Source organism: Heterodontus francisci, chromosome 13 (assembly GCF_036365525.1).
Source record: "Heterodontus francisci isolate sHetFra1 chromosome 13, sHetFra1.hap1, whole genome shotgun sequence".
Lineage (NCBI taxonomy): Eukaryota > Metazoa > Chordata > Chondrichthyes > Heterodontiformes > Heterodontidae > Heterodontus > Heterodontus francisci.
In genome coordinates this window covers 1,614-7,500 of record NC_090383.1, presented here as the reverse complement: position 1 = coordinate 7,500, position 5,887 = coordinate 1,614, and positions in this window count along the sequence as shown.

Sequence of the window (5,887 nt, the reverse complement as noted above, 5' to 3'; positions counted from 1 at the left end):
GGGTTAGGGTTAGGGTTAGGGTTAGGGTTAGGGTTAGGGTTAGGGTTAGGGTTAGGGTTAGGGTTAGGGTTAGGGTTAGGGTTAGGGTTAGGGTTAGGGTTAGGGTTAGGGTTAGGGTTAGGGTTAGGGTTAGGGTTAGGGTTAGGGTTAGGGTTAGGGTTAGGGTTAGGGTTAGGGTTAGGGTTAGGGTTAGGGTTAGGGTTAGGGTTAGGGTTAGGGTTAGGGTTAGGGTTAGGGTTAGGGTTAGGGTTAGGGTTAGGGTTAGGGTTAGGGTTAGGGTTAGGGTTAGGGTTAGGGTTAGGGTTAGGGTTAGGGTTAGGGTTAGGGTTAGGGTTAGGGTTAGGGTTAGGGTTAGGGTTAGGGTTAGGGTTAGGGTTAGGGTTAGGGTTAGGGTTAGGGTTAGGGTTAGGGTTAGGGTTAGGGTTAGGGTTAGGGTTAGGGTTAGGGTTAGGGTTAGGGTTAGGGTTAGGGTTAGGGTTAGGGTTAGGGTTAGGGTTAGGGTTAGGGTTAGGGTTAGGGTTAGGGTTAGGGTTAGGGTTAGGGTTAGGGTTAGGGTTAGGGTTAGGGTTAGGGTTAGGGTTAGGGTTAGGGTTAGGGTTAGGGTTAGGGTTAGGGTTAGGGTTAGGGTTAGGGTTAGGGTTAGGGTTAGGGTTAGGGTTAGGGTTAGGGTTAGGGTTAGGGTTAGGGTTAGGGTTAGGGTTAGGGTTAGGGTTAGGGTTAGGGTTAGGGTTAGGGTTAGGGTTAGGGTTAGGGTTAGGGTTAGGGTTAGGGTTAGGGTTAGGGTTAGGGTTAGGGTTAGGGTTAGGGTTAGGGTTAGGGTTAGGGTTAGGGTTAGGGTTAGGGTTAGGGTTAGGGTTAGGGTTAGGGTTAGGGTTAGGGTTAGGGTTAGGGTTAGGGTTAGGGTTAGGGTTAGGGTTAGGGTTAGGGTTAGGGTTAGGGTTAGGGTTAGGGTTAGGGTTAGGGTTAGGGTTAGGGTTAGGGTTAGGGTTAGGGTTAGGGTTAGGGTTAGGGTTAGGGTTAGGGTTAGGGTTAGGGTTAGGGTTAGGGTTAGGGTTAGGGTTAGGGTTAGGGTTAGGGTTAGGGTTAGGGTTAGGGTTAGGGTTAGGGTTAGGGTTAGGGTTAGGGTTAGGGTTAGGGTTAGGGTTAGGGTTAGGGTTAGGGTTAGGGTTAGGGTTAGGGTTAGGGTTAGGGTTAGGGTTAGGGTTAGGGTTAGGGTTAGGGTTAGGGTTAGGGTTAGGGTTAGGGTTAGGGTTAGGGTTAGGGTTAGGGTTAGGGTTAGGGTTAGGGTTAGGGTTAGGGTTAGGGTTAGGGTTAGGGTTAGGGTTAGGGTTAGGGTTAGGGTTAGGGTTAGGGTTAGGGTTAGGGTTAGGGTTAGGGTTAGGGTTAGGGTTAGGGTTAGGGTTAGGGTTAGGGTTAGGGTTAGGGTTAGGGTTAGGGTTAGGGTTAGGGTTAGGGTTAGGGTTAGGGTTAGGGTTAGGGTTAGGGTTAGGGTTAGGGTTAGGGTTAGGGTTAGGGTTAGGGTTAGGGTTAGGGTTAGGGTTAGGGTTAGGGTTAGGGTTAGGGTTAGGGTTAGGGTTAGGGTTAGGGTTAGGGTTAGGGTTAGGGTTAGGGTTAGGGTTAGGGTTAGGGTTAGGGTTAGGGTTAGGGTTAGGGTTAGGGTTAGGGTTAGGGTTAGGGTTAGGGTTAGGGTTAGGGTTAGGGTTAGGGTTAGGGTTAGGGTTAGGGTTAGGGTTAGGGTTAGGGTTAGGGTTAGGGTTAGGGTTAGGGTTAGGGTTAGGGTTAGGGTTAGGGTTAGGGTTAGGGTTAGGGTTAGGGTTAGGGTTAGGGTTAGGGTTAGGGTTAGGGTTAGGGTTAGGGTTAGGGTTAGGGTTAGGGTTAGGGTTAGGGTTAGGGTTAGGGTTAGGGTTAGGGTTAGGGTTAGGGTTAGGGTTAGGGTTAGGGTTAGGGTTAGGGTTAGGGTTAGGGTTAGGGTTAGGGTTAGGGTTAGGGTTAGGGTTAGGGTTAGGGTTAGGGTTAGGGTTAGGGTTAGGGTTAGGGTTAGGGTTAGGGTTAGGGTTAGGGTTAGGGTTAGGGTTAGGGTTAGGGTTAGGGTTAGGGTTAGGGTTAGGGTTAGGGTTAGGGTTAGGGTTAGGGTTAGGGTTAGGGTTAGGGTTAGGGTTAGGGTTAGGGTTAGGGTTAGGGTTAGGGTTAGGGTTAGGGTTAGGGTTAGGGTTAGGGTTAGGGTTAGGGTTAGGGTTAGGGTTAGGGTTAGGGTTAGGGTTAGGGTTAGGGTTAGGGTTAGGGTTAGGGTTAGGGTTAGGGTTAGGGTTAGGGTTAGGGTTAGGGTTAGGGTTAGGGTTAGGGTTAGGGTTAGGGTTAGGGTTAGGGTTAGGGTTAGGGTTAGGGTTAGGGTTAGGGTTAGGGTTAGGGTTAGGGTTAGGGTTAGGGTTAGGGTTAGGGTTAGGGTTAGGGTTAGGGTTAGGGTTAGGGTTAGGGTTAGGGTTAGGGTTAGGGTTAGGGTTAGGGTTAGGGTTAGGGTTAGGGTTAGGGTTAGGGTTAGGGTTAGGGTTAGGGTTAGGGTTAGGGTTAGGGTTAGGGTTAGGGTTAGGGTTAGGGTTAGGGTTAGGGTTAGGGTTAGGGTTAGGGTTAGGGTTAGGGTTAGGGTTAGGGTTAGGGTTAGGGTTAGGGTTAGGGTTAGGGTTAGGGTTAGGGTTAGGGTTAGGGTTAGGGTTAGGGTTAGGGTTAGGGTTAGGGTTAGGGTTAGGGTTAGGGTTAGGGTTAGGGTTAGGGTTAGGGTTAGGGTTAGGGTTAGGGTTAGGGTTAGGGTTAGGGTTAGGGTTAGGGTTAGGGTTAGGGTTAGGGTTAGGGTTAGGGTTAGGGTTAGGGTTAGGGTTAGGGTTAGGGTTAGGGTTAGGGTTAGGGTTAGGGTTAGGGTTAGGGTTAGGGTTAGGGTTAGGGTTAGGGTTAGGGTTAGGGTTAGGGTTAGGGTTAGGGTTAGGGTTAGGGTTAGGGTTAGGGTTAGGGTTAGGGTTAGGGTTAGGGTTAGGGTTAGGGTTAGGGTTAGGGTTAGGGTTAGGGTTAGGGTTAGGGTTAGGGTTAGGGTTAGGGTTAGGGTTAGGGTTAGGGTTAGGGTTAGGGTTAGGGTTAGGGTTAGGGTTAGGGTTAGGGTTAGGGTTAGGGTTAGGGTTAGGGTTAGGGTTAGGGTTAGGGTTAGGGTTAGGGTTAGGGTTAGGGTTAGGGTTAGGGTTAGGGTTAGGGTTAGGGTTAGGGTTAGGGTTAGGGTTAGGGTTAGGGTTAGGGTTAGGGTTAGGGTTAGGGTTAGGGTTAGGGTTAGGGTTAGGGTTAGGGTTAGGGTTAGGGTTAGGGTTAGGGTTAGGGTTAGGGTTAGGGTTAGGGTTAGGGTTAGGGTTAGGGTTAGGGTTAGGGTTAGGGTTAGGGTTAGGGTTAGGGTTAGGGTTAGGGTTAGGGTTAGGGTTAGGGTTAGGGTTAGGGTTAGGGTTAGGGTTAGGGTTAGGGTTAGGGTTAGGGTTAGGGTTAGGGTTAGGGTTAGGGTTAGGGTTAGGGTTAGGGTTAGGGTTAGGGTTAGGGTTAGGGTTAGGGTTAGGGTTAGGGTTAGGGTTAGGGTTAGGGTTAGGGTTAGGGTTAGGGTTAGGGTTAGGGTTAGGGTTAGGGTTAGGGTTAGGGTTAGGGTTAGGGTTAGGGTTAGGGTTAGGGTTAGGGTTAGGGTTAGGGTTAGGGTTAGGGTTAGGGTTAGGGTTAGGGTTAGGGTTAGGGTTAGGGTTAGGGTTAGGGTTAGGGTTAGGGTTAGGGTTAGGGTTAGGGTTAGGGTTAGGGTTAGGGTTAGGGTTAGGGTTAGGGTTAGGGTTAGGGTTAGGGTTAGGGTTAGGGTTAGGGTTAGGGTTAGGGTTAGGGTTAGGGTTAGGGTTAGGGTTAGGGTTAGGGTTAGGGTTAGGGTTAGGGTTAGGGTTAGGGTTAGGGTTAGGGTTAGGGTTAGGGTTAGGGTTAGGGTTAGGGTTAGGGTTAGGGTTAGGGTTAGGGTTAGGGTTAGGGTTAGGGTTAGGGTTAGGGTTAGGGTTAGGGTTAGGGTTAGGGTTAGGGTTAGGGTTAGGGTTAGGGTTAGGGTTAGGGTTAGGGTTAGGGTTAGGGTTAGGGTTAGGGTTAGGGTTAGGGTTAGGGTTAGGGTTAGGGTTAGGGTTAGGGTTAGGGTTAGGGTTAGGGTTAGGGTTAGGGTTAGGGTTAGGGTTAGGGTTAGGGTTAGGGTTAGGGTTAGGGTTAGGGTTAGGGTTAGGGTTAGGGTTAGGGTTAGGGTTAGGGTTAGGGTTAGGGTTAGGGTTAGGGTTAGGGTTAGGGTTAGGGTTAGGGTTAGGGTTAGGGTTAGGGTTAGGGTTAGGGTTAGGGTTAGGGTTAGGGTTAGGGTTAGGGTTAGGGTTAGGGTTAGGGTTAGGGTTAGGGTTAGGGTTAGGGTTAGGGTTAGGGTTAGGGTTAGGGTTAGGGTTAGGGTTAGGGTTAGGGTTAGGGTTAGGGTTAGGGTTAGGGTTAGGGTTAGGGTTAGGGTTAGGGTTAGGGTTAGGGTTAGGGTTAGGGTTAGGGTTAGGGTTAGGGTTAGGGTTAGGGTTAGGGTTAGGGTTAGGGTTAGGGTTAGGGTTAGGGTTAGGGTTAGGGTTAGGGTTAGGGTTAGGGTTAGGGTTAGGGTTAGGGTTAGGGTTAGGGTTAGGGTTAGGGTTAGGGTTAGGGTTAGGGTTAGGGTTAGGGTTAGGGTTAGGGTTAGGGTTAGGGTTAGGGTTAGGGTTAGGGTTAGGGTTAGGGTTAGGGTTAGGGTTAGGGTTAGGGTTAGGGTTAGGGTTAGGGTTAGGGTTAGGGTTAGGGTTAGGGTTAGGGTTAGGGTTAGGGTTAGGGTTAGGGTTAGGGTTAGGGTTAGGGTTAGGGTTAGGGTTAGGGTTAGGGTTAGGGTTAGGGTTAGGGTTAGGGTTAGGGTTAGGGTTAGGGTTAGGGTTAGGGTTAGGGTTAGGGTTAGGGTTAGGGTTAGGGTTAGGGTTAGGGTTAGGGTTAGGGTTAGGGTTAGGGTTAGGGTTAGGGTTAGGGTTAGGGTTAGGGTTAGGGTTAGGGTTAGGGTTAGGGTTAGGGTTAGGGTTAGGGTTAGGGTTAGGGTTAGGGTTAGGGTTAGGGTTAGGGTTAGGGTTAGGGTTAGGGTTAGGGTTAGGGTTAGGGTTAGGGTTAGGGTTAGGGTTAGGGTTAGGGTTAGGGTTAGGGTTAGGGTTAGGGTTAGGGTTAGGGTTAGGGTTAGGGTTAGGGTTAGGGTTAGGGTTAGGGTTAGGGTTAGGGTTAGGGTTAGGGTTAGGGTTAGGGTTAGGGTTAGGGTTAGGGTTAGGGTTAGGGTTAGGGTTAGGGTTAGGGTTAGGGTTAGGGTTAGGGTTAGGGTTAGGGTTAGGGTTAGGGTTAGGGTTAGGGTTAGGGTTAGGGTTAGGGTTAGGGTTAGGGTTAGGGTTAGGGTTAGGGTTAGGGTTAGGGTTAGGGTTAGGGTTAGGGTTAGGGTTAGGGTTAGGGTTAGGGTTAGGGTTAGGGTTAGGGTTAGGGTTAGGGTTAGGGTTAGGGTTAGGGTTAGGGTTAGGGTTAGGGTTAGGGTTAGGGTTAGGGTTAGGGTTAGGGTTAGGGTTAGGGTTAGGGTTAGGGTTAGGGTTAGGGTTAGGGTTAGGGTTAGGGTTAGGGTTAGGGTTAGGGTTAGGGTTAGGGTTAGGGTTAGGGTTAGGGTTAGGGTTAGGGTTAGGGTTAGGGTTAGGGTTAGGGTTAGGGTTAGGGTTAGGGTTAGGGTTAGGGTTAGGGTTAGGGTTAGGGTTAGGGTTAGGGTTAGGGTTAGGGTTAGGGTTAGGGTTAGGGTTAGGGTTAGGGTTAGGGTTAGGGTTAGGGTTAG